This window comes from Aquarana catesbeiana, linkage group LG04, assembly GCF_042186555.1.
Source record: "Aquarana catesbeiana isolate 2022-GZ linkage group LG04, ASM4218655v1, whole genome shotgun sequence".
In the NCBI taxonomy this organism is placed as follows: Eukaryota; Metazoa; Chordata; class Amphibia; order Anura; family Ranidae; genus Aquarana; species Aquarana catesbeiana.
This window is the reverse complement of record NC_133327.1, coordinates 415704056-415725399: the sequence shown is the minus strand read 5'-3', so window position 1 is coordinate 415725399 and position 21344 is coordinate 415704056. Positions and strand designations below refer to the sequence as shown.

At 41.6% G+C, this 21344-nt stretch overlaps 1 protein-coding gene across 1 annotated transcript in view; it reads left to right on the top strand.

Annotated features, from left to right (window-relative positions):
• The window catches only part of SLC2A12 (solute carrier family 2 member 12), a 128825-nt gene that overhangs the window by 47732 nt on the left and 59749 nt on the right, over positions 1 to 21344 (top strand). The window lies entirely within an intron of this gene.

Genomic DNA, 21344 nt, shown 5'->3' with positions numbered 1-21344 from the left:
TAATTTCAAAACGTTTTCCACCTTTAATGTGACCTATAAATTATACAACTCAATTGAAAAATAAACTGAAATTGTTTAGGGGGAGGGAAGTAAAAATAAAAAACGAAAATATGGTTGCATAGGTGTGCACACCCTTACACTAATACTTTGTTGAAGCACCTTTTGATTTTATTACAGCACTCAGTCTTCTTTGCAAAAACACTCCAAATCTGTCAGATTGTGAGGGTATTTCCTGTGCACAGCCCTCTTCAGATCACCCCACAGATTTTTAATCGGATTCAAGTCTGGGCTCTGGCTGGGCCATTCTAAAACTTGAATCTTCTTATGGTGAAACCATTCCTTTGGATGTATGTTTTGGGTTGTTGTTTTGGGTTGTTGTCATGCTGAAAGATAAAGTTCCTCTTTGTGTTTTCAGCTTTCTAGCAGAAGCCTGAAGGTTTTGTGTCAATATTGACTGGTATGTGGAACTGCTCATAATTCCCTCTACCTTGACTAAGGCCCCTGTTCCAGCTGAAGAAAAACAGCCCGAAAGCATGATCCTGCCACCACCATGCTTCACGGTGGGTATGGTGTTGGAATTATAGACAAAAAGTGCAACCTTGGTTTCATCAGACCATAACACATTTTCCCACATGCTTTTGGGAGACTTTAGATGTGTTTTTGCAAAATCTAGCCGGGCTTGGATGTTTTTCTTCATAAGAAAAGGCCTCTGCCTTGACACTCTACCCCATAGCCCAGACATATGAAGAATACGGAAGATTGTTATCATATGTACCACACAGCCAGTATTTGCCAGATATTTCTGCAGCTCCTTTAATGTTGCTGTAGGCCTCTTGGCAGCCTCCCTGACCAGTTTTCTTCTCATCTTTTCATAAATTTTGGAGGGATGTCCAGTTCTTGGTAATGTCACTGTTTCTCCACTTGATGATGACTGTCTTCACTGTGTTCCATGGTATATCTAATGCCTTCGATATTCTTTTGTACCTTTCTCCTGACTGATACCTTCTAACAATGAGATCCCTCTAAAGCTTTGGGAGCTCTCTGCGGACCATGGCTTTTGCTGTAGGATGTGACTAAGAAAATGCCAGGAAAAACCTACGAGAACAGCTGAACTTTTATTTGGGGTTAATCAGAGGCACTTTAAATGATGTCAGGTGTGTACTGACTCCTATTTAACATGAGTTTGAATGTGATTGCTTAATTCTGACCACAGCTACATCCCCAGTTATAAGAGGGTGTGCACACCACATTATTTTAGTTTTTTATTTTTACTTACCCCCTTCTAAAAGATTTCAGTTTGTTTTTCAATTGAGTTGTACAGTTTATAGGTCACATTAAAGAAGGAAAAAGTTCTGAAATGCTTGATCATTGACCCATTTTTTTACATCACAGAACTGACATTTTAACAGGGGTGTGTAAACTTTTTATATCCACTGTATATATGTATGTATGTATGTGTGTGTGTGTGTGTGTGTGTGTGTGTGTGTGTGTGTGTGTGTGTGTGTGTGTGTGTGTGTGTGTGTGTGTGTGTGTGTGTGTGTGTGTGTGTGTGTGTGTGTATATTATCACAAGTGACCCAATGCATTGTATATCTGAGTTACTTGTGCATAACTAATTAATTGTTTTCACCTACAACATACCATGGTTATGTCTATTTTTGGTTTGTTAACATATCTGATGTGTAACTACAGCTTGCGAATGTATTGTATTTTTTTTCTCAAAAACCAATAAAAATCCTTTGAATATAGATTTAATTGTTTTCACAAATAGTAATCTTAGCATAGCATATAGTTATATAGTCGACTATGCAGTTTACTAAAGTTCATACCTCGTAAACAAAGTAAACATTAGATGTTTATTTTGTTCCCTATCTCAATGGTATCTTCTATTTAAAATATAACACTGCCTGTAAAATTCTAGTTCCCTGTTAGTTCAGGCTGGTATGCTATACTTTTATGACTACTGTAGTTCCTGCTCTGTTACAAAGTCTAACGCCCCTGTCAAGCACATTGTCCTGTCTCTATATTGTGATCATCTGTACAGTGAAAAACATTCCACCCCCTTAATTATGCCTTCATAACTTAACCCTCAACATTTTATATACTCATGTTCATTTTCACATTGCTCACTAATTTAATTTTACTTAGTATTACATATTTGTTGTAATTTTACAGTATCTATTCTTTACACTTGTATCAACCACAGCTCTCTTAGCAGCAGCGAGCTGCAATTACATTGGGAACTGTGGTATCCAGTGTAAACAAAAGCAGCTATTTTAACCACTTGCTCTCCAAAATATTTACCCCCCTTCATGACCAGGCCATTTTTGCGATATGGCACTGCATTACTTTAACTTACAATTGTGCGATCATGCAAAAACTGTACCCAAATAAAATGTATGTCCAACAAAGAGCTTTCTTTTGGTGGTATTTGATCACCACTGCGTTTTTTATTTTTACTTAACAAAATTTTTACTTTCTGCTATAAAACACATCCAATAAATTTTTTTTTTTTAAAAATCAAATTTCTTCATAAATGTAGGTCAATATGTATTCTGCTACATTTTTTTGTTAAATAAAATCCCAATAAGCGTATATTGATTGTTTTGCACAAAAGTTATAGCATCTACAAACTATGGGATATATATACTAGAATTGTTTTTTTTTATACTGGAAATGGCGGCGATTAGCAACTTGTAGTGGGACTGCAATATTGTGGCAGACAATCGGACACTAACTGACACTTTTTGGGAACTAGTGACACTAATACAGTGAAAAAATATGCACTGTCGCTGTACTAATGACACTGGCTGGGAAGGGTTTAAACATCTAGGGAGATCAAAGGGTTAAATGTGTACTACATGTGCTGTTTTTACCTAGGGATGTGATTGGTTTTTCTTTCCCTACTTTGCTGAGCTTGGCATGTTAATCTCCCCTGACATTTCACTGACAGTACTGGCTTCTTCAAGGGGTTCATTATTAGGGTTTACATATATACTTTCATTTTAGCATAACTGTAAAAAAAAGGCTCTAAACAGAAATCTTTGATAATTGACTTTGAGATTATGTGACTATCCAATGATCTTTTATTTCTTTACCTGCCCAGGTTTTGAGGATAAAAATATGTAACACTAAGTAGGGATAATCAGGATACCTTTAGAGCTCATTGAACAAACCTGGATGTCAGATCCTGGTAGGAAAAGACAGTCTTGTATGTACAAGCATGCATATAAAAACCTGTACAGTATGTTTCTATGCAAATCTGTAAAAAAGATTCTTCTGAATTCTAATTTGTATGACTGTCCTTTTTTTGTACTCTTGCGTAAATATCTGTCTAAAACCCATGGCTGGCTTTACCCTTGTTGTGTCATAACACACTTTAGGACAGTGGTCTCAAACTGGCGGCCCTCCAGCTGTTGCGAAACTACCCATGAGGCATTTAGTGGCAGACAGTTACAAGCATGACTATCACAGGAAAAGGCATGATGGGACTTGTAGTTTCGCAACAGCTTGAGGGCTGCCAGTTTGAGACCCCTACTTTAGGACAATGTAGTCGGTTGGGTGGGTCTGGTGCACTTACCTCATCTATGGTGGGCAGCGCCTGTGCCCTCCCTTGCTCGGCGGCGGCAGCTTTACCTTCCCCTGCTCTCCACGGGCATCGCAACGGTTTCCGTTTCCTCCCTCCTCCTCGGCGGCCAATTGGGACTCTTCTCTTATTGACTTACTGGGCAGGATCACATACCTGTATGTGATCGTGCACTTTCGGGTCTGGGTCTTGGACACAGCAGGAGCCAATCAGCGGGTCTGGTGAACACAATGTCTGCCGAGACCTGCCGATCGTTCCGACCACAGGCAAAACGGAAGTCTTCTTATGTAAACAAGGCAGATCAGCTTTCTGTGAGAAGGGAAGGTTGTGATCTTGTGTTACTACAACGCAGGAATACCACCAAAAGAAAGCTCTATTTGTGGGAAAAAAAGACATAAATTTTATTTGGGTACAGTGTCGCACAACCACACAATTGTCAGTTAAAGTAACAGTGTTGCATCGCAAAAAATGGACTGGTCATGAAGGGGGGGTAAACCTTCCGTAGGGCAAGTGGTTATTCCGTAGGGCAAGTGGAATTCATAGGTTAGCCATGAAATTTTTTAGAATAGGAGACACAGGAATAGCTTAACCCCAAAGCCAGTGAACCCCTTCAGGGATTCAGGATTGCACATCTTTTCCAGCAGGGTCAAAAAAACCTACTTAGCATAGACCTGTTATTAGCTAAATCTGTAAATGTCTAAATGAATGCCTTAACAGGAGGTCTGGGATGGAACACTGCAGTATGTCAGGGTTTGCTTATCATCTCCATGTCTGCTAACACGAAACATCTACAAAGGTTATTAACGTTTCCTACTGAGGGAATTGCGATCAGCCCCATTGTAAAACATTTCAGTTCTGTCACGCTGTGGACTGAGGCCCGGTTCACACTGCCGTGACTTTCGCATGACTTTGAAGCTGACATCCCAGCGCGACTTCAGCACAACTTGCATACGACTTCTTTAATAGAAGTCGCGGCAAAAGTAGTGCAGGAACTTTTTTCTGAGTTGGAGCAACGCAAATCGCTCCTATTAGAATGGTTCCATTGCACTTAATGGGGCGCGACTTGTCAGGCAACATGTGCTCTCAAAGTCGGAGCGCATGTCACACCAGTGGGATCCAGACCTGAAGGGTAATTAAACCCATTAGAAGTAAAGTCTGTGCCATGAAATGTCTTACACAGGCAGTGGCACTGCTATAGGGGGGCGGGGCCCGCACTGGGTGACACCCACCAGAGGGGTAACACCAGGGCTGGCGCTACACAGTGCACTATATTGCTTGCAGCTGAGCGGTTTGACCAGTGCACCCAGCCGTGCGGGGGAGGCTGCCTGTATCACTCTCCAGTCAGGCTAAGCTGTCACTTGAGACCTCAAATATCTTGCGAGGTAGCTGGAGTTGGTGGGCGGAGCTGGGGGTGTGGCTGCCTCCTCCACTCCTCCCACAGATTCCTTCACTCTGGCTGATCCCGCAGCTGAAGAAGGAGAAAGAGGTGAGGACACAGCAGCCCTGTCCTGGTGTCTGTCTTCATCTGCAGGCATGCTGTAAGTTGCTGTGTAAGCTGTGAGTCCTAACCTGCCCTATAGCACCCCAAACTGCAAATATACCACCCCAAATTGCCCTATACCACCCCCTAACTGCCAATATACCACACCAAACTGACCTATACACCCCCAAACTTCCAATATACCACCCTAAACTACCCTAAACCACCCCCAAACAGCCAATATACCACCCCAAACTGCCCTATACCACCCCAAACTGCCCTATACCACCCCCAAACTGCCAATATACCACTCCAAACTGCCAATATACCACCCTAAATTGCCCTATACCTCCCAAACTGTCATATACCACCCCAACCTGCCCTATACCACCTTAACCTGCCACTATACCACCCTAACCTGCCACTATACCACCCTAACCTGCCACTATACCACCCTAACCTGCCACTATACCACCCTAGCCTGCCACTATAACACCCTATACTACCCTACGCTGCCACTATACCACCCTATACTATCATTTACAAGGGCCGGTTTGGGGTGCATCCCGTGACCGTGTGCTGCCTGCAGGGCGCTGGGCAGCCTGGACAGGAGGGGGGGTGACACCATGTTTTACTGCACCAGGTGACACCAACCCTAGTGACGTCACTGTACACAGGGCTAATTGATATAGTAAAAAAAAAACATTTAGGCCTGATAGCTCTTCTTCTTGACCTGCAAAAGTCCGCTCCTCCAATTCAGTTTCAAAATATATACATAATTCAGACATGACAAAGCTACATTATTATTAATTATATATTTGAATGTGAAAGACTGAATGGATCAAGATCACACATGACTAGGCTATTATATACAGGAGACGGAATAAATGTCCTCCATTTTTTCCTCCTAGACATCAGCATTTCCAAAGATCATTATCTCAATTACCCATAGCAACCACGGCTGCTACTCAGTATAGTTTAAACCCATCGATATTTCAGTACCCTGCTCTACAGCCTTCTGCTCCTGTTTACACTAGCTGTACTATCTGAAGTCTCTCTCCACAGCCCTGTTATCCATTCCATGGCAAATCTTCAGACGCCATGCACTGCCCCTACTACCTTACCTTTACAGCTTCCCATTAATGCTCCAACTTTCCTGTCAACAAAGCCACCCATTAAGTACCCTGAAATTACCCGCAGGAGTCCAAACCCAAAAAGAAGCAAACTTTTTTTAGGTGTCCACACTATTCAGCCACTATCCACTGCCACTCAGCATCTTTGAAGCCAGATTCTGTGGCAGTTTCTGCCCTCATCCAGTCTAATGGCCTTGTGTCATCTCCAGACCAGCATACCACTGAACCAACATCCATAAATACAGTATCTTTGCCAGCCTTCAACCAGCCTGCTTTCCTTCTAACCTCAGACCAGCATGCTCACTTACTAACCCTGACCTCCAGTTAGCTTGCTCCTGCCCAGATTGTCTCCATACCAGCAAGTCCAGCCTGCCTCTATGCCAGCTGTTCCCATCCAGTCTGTTTCTGTGACACCTGTTCCTGTCCACTGTTCCTTTACCAGCTGTTTCTGTCCAGCTTGTCTTTGTGCCAACACCTCTAGTCCAGTATGTTCCTGTCCCAGCTGTTCCTGTTCAGCCTGTCTTCATGCCAGCAACTCCAGTCCAGTCTGTTCCTGTACCAAATGTACAAAATGTTCACGCCTATCGCTATGCCTGCTGCTCCTGTCCAGCCTGTACATGTGCCAGCTGCTTCAATCCACCCTGTTTCAGTGTCAGCAGTTCCAGTCCCGTCTGCCTCCATGCTAGCATTCCTGGTCCAGCCTGCCTCCATGCCAGATGCTGCAGTCCAGCCTGTTCCAGTGCCAGCTGCTTAAGTGCAGGCTGTTTCAGTCCAGCCTATTCCAGTGCAAGCTGCTCCAGATGTGCCTGTCTTCCCACCAGCCATTCCAGTTCAGCTTGTCACTGTGCCAGCATTCTTCCAGTCTGCTCCCATGTCAGCTTATGCCTTGTCTGTTCCCACTCCGCTTTTGGGACTCTAAGCACTCCACTCTTCTTCTGCTGCAAGTTCCATCCAACAATGGGACAGACATACTCATTCAGCTAAGTGGGATGCTCTGCACCCTGACCTTGCCTCATCAGCCTTGCACCTAAAATCTGTTATAAAGACTTAGGATCATATTCCTACTTCAAAAGGAGTGAGCCCATCCTCGTTTCAAACTCCTGGCCTCCTGAATTGATTTTTGAGGACTCGTACCATGAGTTGACTTTCAAGGCCCTGCACCTGGATTTGATCCATGAAGTTCCATAGGCTTACGCAGCAGACACTCTGCCTGCTGCCCAGGCTGACGCCAAAGACTCTCTGCCTGCTGCCCAGCCTGACTACGCGGACTCTCCACTTGCTGCCCAGGTTAACTCCACAGACTCTCCACCTGCTGCCCAGCCCATCTTCAGTGTTATTGTTGAGCCTCCTTAAGCTGACTGTTCCTGTATTTCTGAGTCTCCATATTTGCCATGGCCCGGCATGGGTTGCTCACCTGGCTCAATTTTCTTTAGATCAAGATGCTAAGTCATCCATACTGCTGGCAGATCACAATACTATTTGCTGTATGTAGGTAATGCTATTACAGTCGATTACAGCAAACTAGCTGGCCGCATTATTGTGTAATGGAAATAGTTAGTTTGGGCCACCTTGAGAATACTCGAAACCTACAAGGGCTTAACAGAGAGCATATGATACAATATGAACCAAGAAAGCCTGAGTCTTGGAAAATGATCTGAAAATGTATGAAAACAACCGGGTATAACAATAATTAAAGTAATACCACTAAGGAGAATAACTTCAGCATATTTATAGGAATAAACTGATGCCAAGTAGTTGTCTGTATAAAATCCCCTTAACAGAATTGTTGAAATATAGGAGTAATTGGAGGCTCAGTAAATAATATTATTATTATTATTATTATTATTATTAATATTATTATACAGGATTTATATAGCGCCAACAGTTTACGCAGCGCTTTACAATATAAAAGGAGACAATACAGTTACAATACAATAAAATACAAGAGGATTAAGAGGGCCCTTCTCAGAAGAGCTTACAACCTAATAGGGTGGGGCAGGTAGTACAAAAGGTTGTAACTGTGGGGAATGAGCTGATGGAAGTGGTAGGAGATTAGTTGGAGACATGATAGGCTTCCCTGAAGAGATGAGTTTTCAGGGATCGCCTGAAGGTAGTAAGAGTAGGGGATAGCCGGACCAGTGGAGGTAGCGAGTCCCAGATGATGGGAGAGGCTCTGGAGAAGTCCTGGAAACGAACATGAGAGGAGGAGACGAGAGAGCTTAAGAGTAGGAGGTCTTGAGAAGAGCGGAGAGGACGGTTTGGGTGATATTTGGAGACAAGATTGGTGATGTAGCTCGGGGCAGAGTTGTGAATGGCTTTGTATGTTGTGGTTAGTATTTTGAATTTAATTTGCTGGGTGATTGGGAGCCAGTGCAGGGCTTGGAGGAGAGGGTTGGCAGACACTGAGCGGTTGGTAAGGTGGATATGTCTGGCAGCAGCATTCATGATAGACTGAAGAGGGGATAGCCAGCCTATGGAGAGGCAGGCCAATGAGAAGGGAGTTGCAAGTAAATGTGGTCAGGAGTATAAATAGAAGTTAAGAGGAAGTATGCACATCAGGAACAGACACAATAGCGCTAGGAGGAGGAGTCAATTTGTCTGGAAGGTTTAGAAGTTGATTTCTGAGAAATTATTTGATATAGTTACATGGGTGAAGGAGTTGTTTTGCTTCCTCTGTTAAAGGTAACTTCAGTAATACAGTAGGTTCCCCATTTACAAAACAATTTAGAGGTTTCCGCATCTGGATTAAGTTCCATGTCTAATCTTTCTTTAAAGAATATATAGTGGATTGAGGATTTGACATCTGCAATAGTAGGTACCTGTGAGAGATTCCACTTTTTCAAGATGCATCTCCTGGCTGTTAGATGACAAATGTGAATCCAGCTTTGGTTGTGGACCGTTATTGACCCATATATTCTACTTCAATAGTATGAAGCTATTAATGGAAAAGGCTCTTAGTAGAGCTAATAATTCCTAAATAGTATGTGACATCATGCTGCCTCACATTTAAAGTGGCAGAATAACATGTCAGAATCAAAATAATCACTCTCATAAAAGTTAGAACCTAAATAGGTTTTGAGGAGTAAATATCATTTCATAATTACTTGGATGGTTAGACTATTTGACTATTAGTTTTTTTTTTTGACTGATGCCAGAATTGCCAGTCCAGGTTTGACCTTTAAAACATGTTCTTTTTTAATAGAAGCTCAGTTACATGGAACTGCTTTAAGGTCATGGAAAATGTCTTGCTGATTAGTTGTTGTACTTTGTGGGTGTTAGTAGTTTTATCTATGCAGACCAAATTGTTATAGTTTTGCAATTTGATTACGCAGACTAATGCCCCGTACACACGGTCGGATTTTCCGATGGAAAATGTCCGATCGGAGCGTGTTGTCGGAAATTCCGACCGTGTGTGGGCTCCATCGGACATTTTCCATCGGATTTTCCGACACACAAAGTTGGAGATCAGGAGATAAAATTTTCCGACAACAAAATCCGTTGTCGGAAATTCCGATCGTGTGTACACAAATCCGACGGACAAAGTGCCACGCATGCTCAGAATAAATAAAGAGATGAAAGCTATTGGCCACTGCCCCGTTTATAGTCCCGACGTATGTGTTTTACGTCACCGCGTTTAGAACGATCGGATTTTCCGACAACTTTGTGTGACCGTGTGTATGCAAGACAAGTTTGAGCCAACATCCGTCGGAAAAAATCCTAGGATTTTGTTGTCGGAATGTCTGAACAAAGTCCGACCGTGTGTACGGGGCATAAGCGTGGAAATGGAGTTTTCCAAGCAAAGTTAGGATCATCAGTAAATACCCTCACCTTAATATTATGTTACAACCAAATGTGTTAGCTGCATTGTTAAGGCTGAGGTGTAGTTTTTAGACAGTATATATTTAAAGCATTTCTCTGACATATGGAGAAAACAACTGTGTTGTACAGCAAACTCAGACATATATAAATAACTTTTTACATATAAGGTATTTTGTGTATTAAAGATGCCTCATCATTAGCGATTCAAGTACAGCACGTTAAGGACACTTGCAGAAAGGTGTGTATCAGCTGTGTGGAATTGGAACCCTGTACGTTGCTCTTTGTCTAGACACAGCAGATCATTATAAACAAGGCCAAACCCAGAAAAGACATTTGGTTATAAATTAACACTGGAAGATAAGGCAAAAATTACTTTTAATTAGTTACTTTTCTGGTAACAGGTTCCCCTTTATTAAAAAATAAAAATGAAAAAAAGCAGAAAAAGAAATCAAGAATAGGACTTGTAAATAATCACTAATTAGTAAAACCTGAACTCCAAGCAAACAGCTGAAATACACCATGGGGCTTTTTTTACAGGTTGTATTTCTGTCCATCTAGCCATCTAAAGGCATACTGCACAGCTCGTATGATGACCAGGCTCTTTATTTTGCTGCAGTCAAAAATACAGCTTGGTCACCTCCCAACCCTTGCCTGTGACTGGACAGTGAAGGAGAAGCAGTACACAGACGAGCCCATCCCCTTTGATACTGTATATATTTCAAACACTTACACTATTTTCATTTAAGATGAATTTGATGATTTTTAATGAATACTGTGACAAACAGCCCTACTGAGCAGCATTGCAGATGGGGTTTATCTGCCACCTAGACTCTGGCATTTTATAAAATAAGCTTGCAGTAGTAGTAGGTCTATGTTACAATATGCATTGGCCACACAGTTTTCCTGGGATGTAAGTCTTCTCTGGCACTGTGTAAGAGAAAGCACGCAGGCTGTGCTTGAACAACCAGCAGGTCTAAGAAGACCAAAATTGTCTTATAACGAGTGGCGGCTGGTGAAGTTTTAGGATTGGGGGGGCGCCAGACCCCGCCCTTCCTTTTTGACCCCTCCCACTTGGTGAAAATGGGCATGGTTTCAGTGAAATAGTGGGCGTGGCTCTAAGGTGATGTGGTTAGCATTTGAGATGAACGAGGGATGGAGGGAGAGGGATGGAGGGAGAGGGAGGGATGGAGGGAGAGGGAGGGAGGGAGGGAGGGAGGGACAGCATGCCCAGATCCTACACAACAATAGAAATATGTGTATTCTTGAAAGTATATAATATATGACAAATCTCAATGTTCGCAAAGCAAGTTCTACTGTTAAATGACACTAATGAAAATCTAAATATATAATATATTTTATATCTGAAATTTTATTAGTTTTAAATATTTTAAATAGTACAGAACTATATCTATATTTATTTTACATATATTAAAATCAATGCATATATATTTGTGTAAAATTTAGTTTAGGTATTTGTTGCTACTAATCTTGCCCCCTCCCTCTCTGTATGCACTTACTATTGTGAACTCCGTGCTCCTGGTCTGTTGAACGGCATTGGCTGTCCCGGGGGAGGGGTATGGGGGTATCCACATATATAGGCAGGTTAGAGGTAGTGAGGGCGTGACCTGAAGAAGGAGGCCGTTCCTCTGAAACATGTAGTCTTGGCAACATTTTGTTTGTGAGCTAGAGAAGACCCTTTCCGGCTGCGAGTGACGTCATGCAGCGCCAGCTGGACCGTGCGTGTGTTTAGCAGTATACACAGCTTGATGAGATGAGGACCACCACCACTCGCTCTTGGGAGTCTACCCAGTGAAACAGACCAGGAAAGGAGGCATACATCCAGCTGTACATGCGATTTATGTCCCATGTTTGTGAGTGCAAAACCTCTACTTTTGAATTTTCATTTTAAACCATTAAAACGGTATTACACTAGGGCAGTTGTGTGCTCTCTTTTCCTTTATATGTTTCAGATTGAGTCCACCACCCAGTGGATCTTTGAGAGAGCTGCAGCACCTAGAGCAAGAGAACTTTGATATAGACTTAGTTTTTATTGAAGTAGTGTCTGTGAGGTCAGCGCTGATTTTTGTGTTTTTGTTGTTGTTGTTTGGAATTTTTATTATTAACATGGCTGAAAATGATAGGTATTCTTTATTTAAAATAAATGTTTTTTAACTAATGTGTTTCTTGTTTTAAAAGAGAAATATGGCCAAAGTTTTTTGGCCATGCTTCTCTTGTGGGTCAAAGGAGTTCACTTTTGCACTCCTGTGACCCAGAGTCGCTTACAGCGGGCTACAGCCTGCTGATATCACAGAGACACTCCAGGTTCTGGAAGGATCCCGACCATATTGTCAGGATCCACCCAGCTACCTGATTGACAACTGGTTCCAGCTCTCAGTGTACAGCTGAGAGCTGAAGCCAGCTGCGCTGCCCTCTCCTTAACTCACTCCGGTGAGAAGACTAAGAACTGAGCAATCACTGGTCATGTGATCACTCAGGTCTAGATCTTACAGCCAACAGGGGACATATAGGTGAGTATGTAGTTTTTTTTATAAACCTCATACACCTCCTTTAATGAGTAAGGAATCTAAAGAACACATTGATCAGTTTTTTTAAATAGCAGACATCAATTTATTTATACCATGCTGTCACATTTTAGTTGGCTCAGGGTTAGGGTTGGTACAGAAGATTCTGGTGCCACATTTCCTGTAGCAGAGCTCCATGGAGATCTGTGTGTAGGCAGATGCAGTCTGTACTCCCCACTGGAGGTAACACTTAACAAAAGTGGCAATGCAAAAGGGGAAGGAAGTTGTGAAGAACTTGATTCCTCTATGACTTCAGGCGGTCACAAGGAGACAGATGTCTGATTGATGCCGGCCCCCCATCTGACTCCAGTGACCATCTTGGGTCAGACAACGTCTATTTAAGACTCTGGCTCCCAGGTTTGGCACACTTTATGCGAGTGCATGTGTAGGGACAGGTTCCCCACCCAGTACAGAGGTAGGGAGTGGTTCTGGAGGAGAAGGTACAGTGCAGGGACTACATCTACCTCCCTCCAGGAAGCCTTCTCTTTTGGGTTTGGATCAGCCAGGCCGTGTTCCGCTCCTCAATGCAGACACCGACAGTGCATCTTCAAGTCTTCAAACCGTTGTCACAGTTTGTAAGTGGCAGGTGTGCTTACCCTCTGATTAAGTTGTGTCGAACCTTTTTTACAATATTATGATATTGCATAACTTGGACTCAGATGCAATTGCTGCTCACCACACCACTCTGCCCCTTGCTCACACGTGGTCTGTTTAGGGCAGCACAAACTTGCTTCAAAATCTACTTAGTCCTGCACCATGTCATCTAAGTATCTGCATGATGAGTTTGAAGGCTTATTTAGATCTGTGCTTGTTGGTAACCCATGGTAAACCACATGCTTTAGGAACGTTTATACATGGCATATAAACGTACGGATCTGAGTGTGTTTTGGTGCACCACACCACGTGTGTTTTAAAACACTGCAAAGCTCAGATGTAAATCATCTGTGAATTGTAGTGTGCCGTGTTGTAAAAAAATCATGCATTTCTGTTAAATATGTATAGTAATGTGTTTTCAGCTCGTTGAAATGTGCTGCCTTAACCTGTGTGGCTCGGGGTAGATTTTCAGCGCCAAAAGCGGTAACCCCGAGCCATATTCGGGATTGCATCGCAGGATCCAGGTACAGCAAACTTACCTTGTCCCCAGGATCCTGCGATGTCTCCCCACACTGTGTGCGAGCCGTCCTCCACTCGATCTATCACAGAGCCGAGCTCTATTCCCTGAGAGCGTTGCAACACACGGGGACGGACAACGGCGCCAAATTCAAAAAGTAAAACACACAATACATATACAGTACACTGTAATCTTACAGATTACATTACTGTATCAATTTATTTCACATCCCTTTTGTCCCTAGTGGTCTGTCAAGTGCCCTGCATGCAGTTTTATATTATAAATACTGTTCTTTCTGCCTGGAAACTGGAGATTGTCCATAGCAACCAAAACCATCCCTTTACATCAAAAGTGGTTTTAGACCATCTAGAAAACAGCAATAATAAATTAGAATCACTCGCAGAATTGAGCAATAGTGATTGTGGGGAAATCCGTCCTCAAACACTGAAAGTAATGACAGCGACAATTCTGCAACTGAGCAAATTTCAGTGTTTTTGATTTGATTACATTATTGAATAATTTTTATTATTATTTGTTATAATTATTTATAGTTATTTATTATATTATAATTTATGTTTTCGTTTTTCAAACTTTTCATACCCGGGATGTCTACTAGACTCTTGTTTGGACAGATTTAAGTGTGTTATTCCTAAGAATTCCAGGCCTACAATATAAAATGCCAAATTTCCATGCAAAATAATTGTACCGCTTTCAGCATCAAAAATCTGAAATAATCATACCGTAAGGGAGGTTTACACAGTGCTTGTTAAAACACAAAACAACACATCAGCACACATGCAGCAATGCACCACAACAATCTGGTGTATCAGCCACTAGATCAGTGCATTATAATCACTGATAACTAAAATAAAAGCCAAGAAAAGTTAGTACATACGTATAAGGTATGCAACAATGGATCTTACAATGACAAAATCTTTATCTGTATTTTAAGAAGGATTTTTGTCATGCTTTAACATGGCAGCTTACCCTGTTTTTTTTAAAATGTGCATTTTGTGCATTGACGCAACTTCTCGCTAAATATTCATTACTTGTCATGGAAAGTATGAACGAACTTGCCAGCTGGCAAAGTTAATATGACTCACTGGCTTCAAGTCAGCTAGTAAGTACATAACGGTTTCATGCATTCATTGTTTTTACATATTTAATGCTACTCATACTACCCTTGTTTAAACTAACAGAAACATATCTGAAAAAATATTCAATTTTTTGTAGTTATTAGCACATCGAATTGACATTAAAAATACAATTTCTGCAATCTGCATGATTTGACACATTGTTGTAATATCTTACTAAGAACTGAAGAAGTGCATATATACTGTACTTGGGTAGCTCTGTACCCATTAGCAAAAATTAAATTACTTTTGTACTAAGCTATTGTAGTTAAAGTGGAACTTCACCCAAAAGGGGAAGTTCCATTCTTCCTCCTCCACCCCAAATCCTCTCCCCCCCCCCACACACACACACGCACATTTAGAATATTTTTTTCGGGGGGTACCTGGTTTTGACAGGGACTCACTCATGCTTCCGGGTGGATCACCAAGGTATATATCTCCTCCCCCCCGCCCGCAATTTTCTGGGACAAGTCACAGGTCCTGGATAGCTGTGGGACTATTCACAAAGCGCAGCTTGCGCATGTGCAATAGGAAACTGGCTGTGAAGCCGCAAGGAGCCACAGCCAGCTGCCCATCTGTGACAGCCCAATCTGTGAATCTCCTTTGCTCCCCTGTTTCTAATGGAGGAGAGTTATGCTCAAACACACACTGCAGGCTGCTTTGTGTCTCACAGAAAGCCTAATTTAAAAAACAAAAAAGTAATAACACATTCCTCGCAGCCACAATTTAGATTCCACCTGAGCAAAAAGAATTCTGGTTGGCTGCATGGCTGTTGTCCCAGAAGGAAGCCTCTTCTAAAGATGATGCACAAGAAAGCCGCAAAGCCCGTTTGCTGAAGACAATCAGACTAAGGACATGGATTACTGGAATCCTGTCTTGTGGTCTGATACCATGGGGGTTATTTACGAAAGGCAAGTCCACTTTGCACTACAAGAGCAAACTACAAGTGCAAAGTGCACTTGAAATTGCACTGAAAGTGCACTTGGAATCTGAGGGGTAGATCTGAAATGAGGGGAAGCTCTGCTGATTTTATCATCCAATCCTGTGCAAGCTAAAATGCTGTTTTTTATTTTCCTTGCATGTCCCCCTCGGATCTACAGCGACTGCACTTTCAGTGCAATTTCAAGTGCACTTTGCACTTGTAATTTGCACTTGTAATGCAAAGTGGAGTTGCCTTTCGTAAATAACCCCCCTAGATAAACTTATTTGGCTCAGATGGTGACAAGTGTGTGTGGCGGTAACCAGGTGAGGAATACAAAGACAAGGACAAGTGTGTCTTGCCTACAGTCAAGCATGGTGGTGGGATTGTCATGGTCTGGGGCAACCATGAATGCCAACATGTACTGTGACATACTGAAGCAGAGCATGATCCCCTCCCTTCAGAGACTGGGCCACTGGACAGTACTCCAACATGATAACAATCCCAAACACACCTCCAAGATGACCACTGCCTTGCTGAAGAAGCTGAGGGTAAAGGTGATTGACTGGCCAAGCAGGTCTCTAGACCTAAACCCTATTGAGCATCTTTGGGGCATCCTCAAACAGAAGGTAGAGGAGCGCAAGGTCTCTAACATCCACCAACTCCATGATGTCGTCATGGTGGAGTGAAAGAGGACTCCAGTGGCAACCTGTAAAGCTCTGGTGAACTCCATGCCCAAGAGGGTTAAGGCAGTGCTGAGAAAATAATGGTTACCACACAAAATATTGACATTTTGGGCCCAATTTGGACATTTTCACTTAGGGGTGTACTCACTTTTGTTGCCAGCGGTTTAGACATTAATGGCTGTGTGTTGAGTTATTTTGAGGGGACAGCAAATTTACACTGTTATACAAGCTGTACACTTACTACTTTACATTGTAGCAAAGTGTAATTTCTTCAGTGTTGTCACATGAAGGATATAATAAAATATTTACAAAAATGTGAGGGGTGTACTCACTTTTGTGACATACTGTATCACAATTACTTGTGATTGGAACAATCTGTGTGAAACAATTGGTTTGCGGCTGCCAATAATGGGCAGATAACCGCCCCTGTTGAGGGATGCAAATGCAGAAATTCTAACATACAGTATATAACAGATGTAAAACATCATATGAATCATATAAAGAATAGACTGAATACAAATGAGAAAAGTTAGAAAAAATTTCTGTCGGGTTAACTAGTAGCAAAAACCTAGGATGCACTTTATTCATACATAAAAATGTGACACATCACATTCAACGTTGAGCCCTCAAGGTTTACTTGTACCCAAACAGAAGATCCAAAAAGCGTTCTTTTTACACAGAAGTCTGGACTTATCACCACCTCTCCTGGGGAGTTTTCTACACCTGGTCTAGATACAGCTGAGGGGTCACCTGCATGACAATCATCGAAGTGCTTAGCTACATTGGTTGAATGTTTCTTGTGAGTAACATAAAGATGGTCATGCAGGCGATCCCTCAATCAGTGGGTAGTACGGCCAATATACTGAATCTTGCAAAGGTTGCACATAATTGTATATATCAAATACCTAGTGTTACAATTAATGAAGGAAGTAATGTCATGATTTCTGTCAGTACTAGTAGAATGCACAAAATCTCCCCTCTTAAAATGGAGTTCCACCCACTTTTACAACTCTTCAGCATCCCTCACTAAACTGTGCACTGTAAACGAATTGGATATTTTTAAATTTTTTTTCTCAGCACTTACTGTATATCTGCTGTATTCATTTTTCACTTCCTCCTCCCTGGCCACGGCCTATCGCATCATTTCCTGTTTGCAATGCCTTCTGGGAAGGGGCGGTAACTTCCTCTGACACTGCTGTTGCTATGGAAACCTGACCTGAAACCTATTACACTGCTTGTGCTGCACTGAGCATGTGCAAGATCTGCAAGGATGAGATCCAGGAAGAAATTACAGTCTGGCTTCAGATGTCCAGACTTAAGATGGCCACGGCCTGCTGTAAGTTTATAAAATAACAAACTACTGCTATAAACTAACAAAACAGACCTTAGTTTACAGACTAACTTTACTAGAATACATTAAGCTTGTGTATTATAGGGGTATTTTTATTTAAAAAGTATAGATTCGGCCGGAACACCACTTTAACATGTGAACAGCAGGGGCATCCATTAGGTTCCACCTGCCTTGGAATGTTTGATCTCATTGGTAAAACAATGAACAGACAGACAGAGGACATTGGAGAGTGAAGACTTTAAGAAGCAGAACCAGCCACTCTACATGTGATGAGATCTGAAATTATCTGCAGAGGATTTAATGGAAATAAACTGAATTATAAATAAAGTGGGCTTGACTTTAGCATAGTTGCAGTAATGGACAGTATTAATTAGCAGTTCAATTCACATTTTTTCCACAAATGGTACAATACCCAAGGTGCTGTAACATGCAAATCTTGACTTGACTTGACTCCCCTTTCATCTCCCATTCTTCCTATTTTTTCTTCAGTGTAATATGTGGTCTTAAAGTATATATCAGGGAAAAATGGGGGAAAAAAATCATATGCAACACATGCACTTTTCCCCATGTTTTATTAATTTAGTGACCCTGCAAAAACAGAAAAATACCTATTGATAGAAATGCATTTGGCTCCTAATTCCTGGTAGGGACTGAATGTCATCAGTGCTGCTAAGTTGTCTTCTGCTTAACTACTGTAAAATCTAACTTCAGGTTACAGGTTTCATTAAACTTTAAATAGTTTGTTTGGACCAGGCTGGTCCTTTACAAATACATGTGCCAGCTGTCAGCACTGTGTATACTATATACAGCAGCGGTATAGGGACTTCTCATCCCATTCCTGGAACAAAATCAAGTCGGGATGAAATAAACATAATGTGTTATTTCACAACTCTGGCCTGTATTTAAACAGACAAGGCATTGTTTAGACATAGTTGTACTCTTCTACTTAAAGTGATTGTAAAAGTAGAAGGTTTTTTATCTTAATGCATTCTATGCATTAAGATGAAAAACATTCTGTGCATAGCAGCCCCCTAATACTTACCTGAGCCCCATCTCGATCCAGCACGAGTGTGCACGAGTGCCTTGGCTGTCTGGGACTCTCCCTCCTGATTGGCTGAGACACACCAGTGGCACCATTGGCTCCTGCTGCTGTCAATAAGTCAGTTAACCAATGAGGAGAGAGAGGGGGTGGTGCAGAACTGCGGCTCCGTGTCTGAATGGACACACAGAGCTGCGGCTCGGCTCAGGTGCCCCCATAGCAAGCTGCTTGCTGTGGGGGCACTCAACAGGAGGGAGGAGCCAGGTGAGCCGATGAGGGACCTGAGAAGAGAAGGATCTGGGCTGCTCTGTGCAAAACCACTACATAGAGCAGGTAAGTATAACATGTTATTTTTAAAGAAGAAAAAAAATAGACTTTACAATCACTTTAGATAGAGTACGCAGTGCATACCTAATGAAAAAATATGACTTCTCACATGTAAGCATGCAAAAAGAATTTAAAATGTGAACATTTAAATGCACCCACAATTTACTAGCATGCTACAATGTAACGGGGCATATCAGGGACCCTTTTGAACTCAAGAATTCTCTTGCTGAATGCAAATGGACAAGTCTAAGTGATATCTTAAAGCGTTATTTCACCTTTATTAAAAAAAAACTGCCTATTTAGGTAAAGGACTCTTATAGATAAAAACAAACTGTGCAGCTTTGACTAAAGTTGAATAATGTCTTTCTATAAGTGTAGGGCATTTCATTTTGTTGACTCTCTGGCAGGCTTTTGGACCACCCCATGCAGATATACTGTGGCAGGGCAGCCCTCCTGCACGAAATCACGTACCTGTATGTGATTTTGTGCACGGGATCTTGGGCATGCGTGCGCCGCCAGCGACCCGCTACCGCTGTGATTGGACACAGCGGGAGCCAATCACCAGGTCCGGTGGACGCAATGTCCGCCGGGACCCACCTATCAATCTCAGGAGAGGCAGTACAGTGGTCTGCCTATGTAAGCAAGGCAGATCGCCATTCTGTGAGAGGGGAAGATGGAAAACTTGTGTTTCTGCTAAGCAGAAATACGGATCTCTGTCTCCCCCCAGTCAAAGCACCCCCCCCCCCCACAGTTAGAAAGGACCCACTAGGGACACACTTAACCCTTTGATCGCCTCTAATGTTAACCCCTTCCCTGCCAGTGTCATTAGTACAGTGGCAGTGCTTTTTTTTTTAGCACTGATCACTGTATTGGTGTCACTGGTCCCCAAAAAGTGTCAGTTAGGTGTCCGATTTGTCCGTCACAATGTTGTAGTCCTGCTAAAAAACACTGATCGCCACCATTACTAGTAAAACTTATTTTAAATAAATAAAAATTATATATATATATATATATATATATATATATATATATATATATATATATATATATATATATATATATATATATATATATATATATATATATATATATATTGGGATTTTTTTATCAAAAATATGTAGTAGAATACATATTGGCCTAAATTGATTGAATATGTTTTATAGCTATAAGTTTTATAAGTAAAAAATATTGTTTTCTTTTCTAAATTGTCTGTCTTTTTTTGTTTATAGCCCAAAAAATAAAAACCGCAGAGGTGATCAATTACCAACAAAAGAAAAAAAGCTTATCATATTCACATACACTAAAGCTGGATACACACTATAAAACTTTTGTTGTTTGATTTCCTTTAGATTTACCAAAACCATATAGTACAAGGGCCTGCCTGATTGCATACAAATTGAAACTGTGGTAAATGTAAAGGAAAAAAACTTAATGAAAGTTGTATAGTGTGTATCCAGCTTTAGCCTTTTCACAGAGAAGCAGTTGATATTGGTTGTAACACAAGAAAAATGCTACCCCTCTAAATGTCTGATAAGGTAGCAGAAAAAGATAACAAAATGGCAAATTATTATTATTATTATTTAGGATCTATATATCGCCAACACTTTGCGCAGCACATTACAATGTGAGGGCAGACAGTACAGTTACAATACAATTCAATACAGGAGAAATTAGAGGTCTCTGTTTGATAGAGTTTACAGTCTAAGGGAGGGTCAAGTAATAAAAGGTAATAACTGTGGGGAATGAGCTGATGGAGAAGATAAAGTACAGTTATTAGGTAGGGTCAGGATAGGCTTCTCTGAAGAGATGGGTTTTTAGGAAACGTCTAAAAGTAGACAGTCGGACAGATTGGGGTAGGGAATTCCATAGGGTGGGTGAGGCTCAGGCAAAGTCCTGTTGATGAATTTGGGAGGAGGTAACAAGGGGGCTTGAGAGCAGGAGGTCTTGGGAGGAATGAAGAGAACGATTTGGTTGGTATTTTGAAACCAGGTTAGGGATGTAGCTGGGGGCCGAGTTGTGGATGGCTTTGTAAGTTGTTGTTAGTATTTTGAATTTAATTCGTAATTTGATATTATTTATAATTTATCCCTACATGTAAATATATATGGAGGTTCTCTGTCATGGCCACTTGTACTGTATATACTGCTGTTTATGTGTTACTGATTGGGTGTTTTCTTTT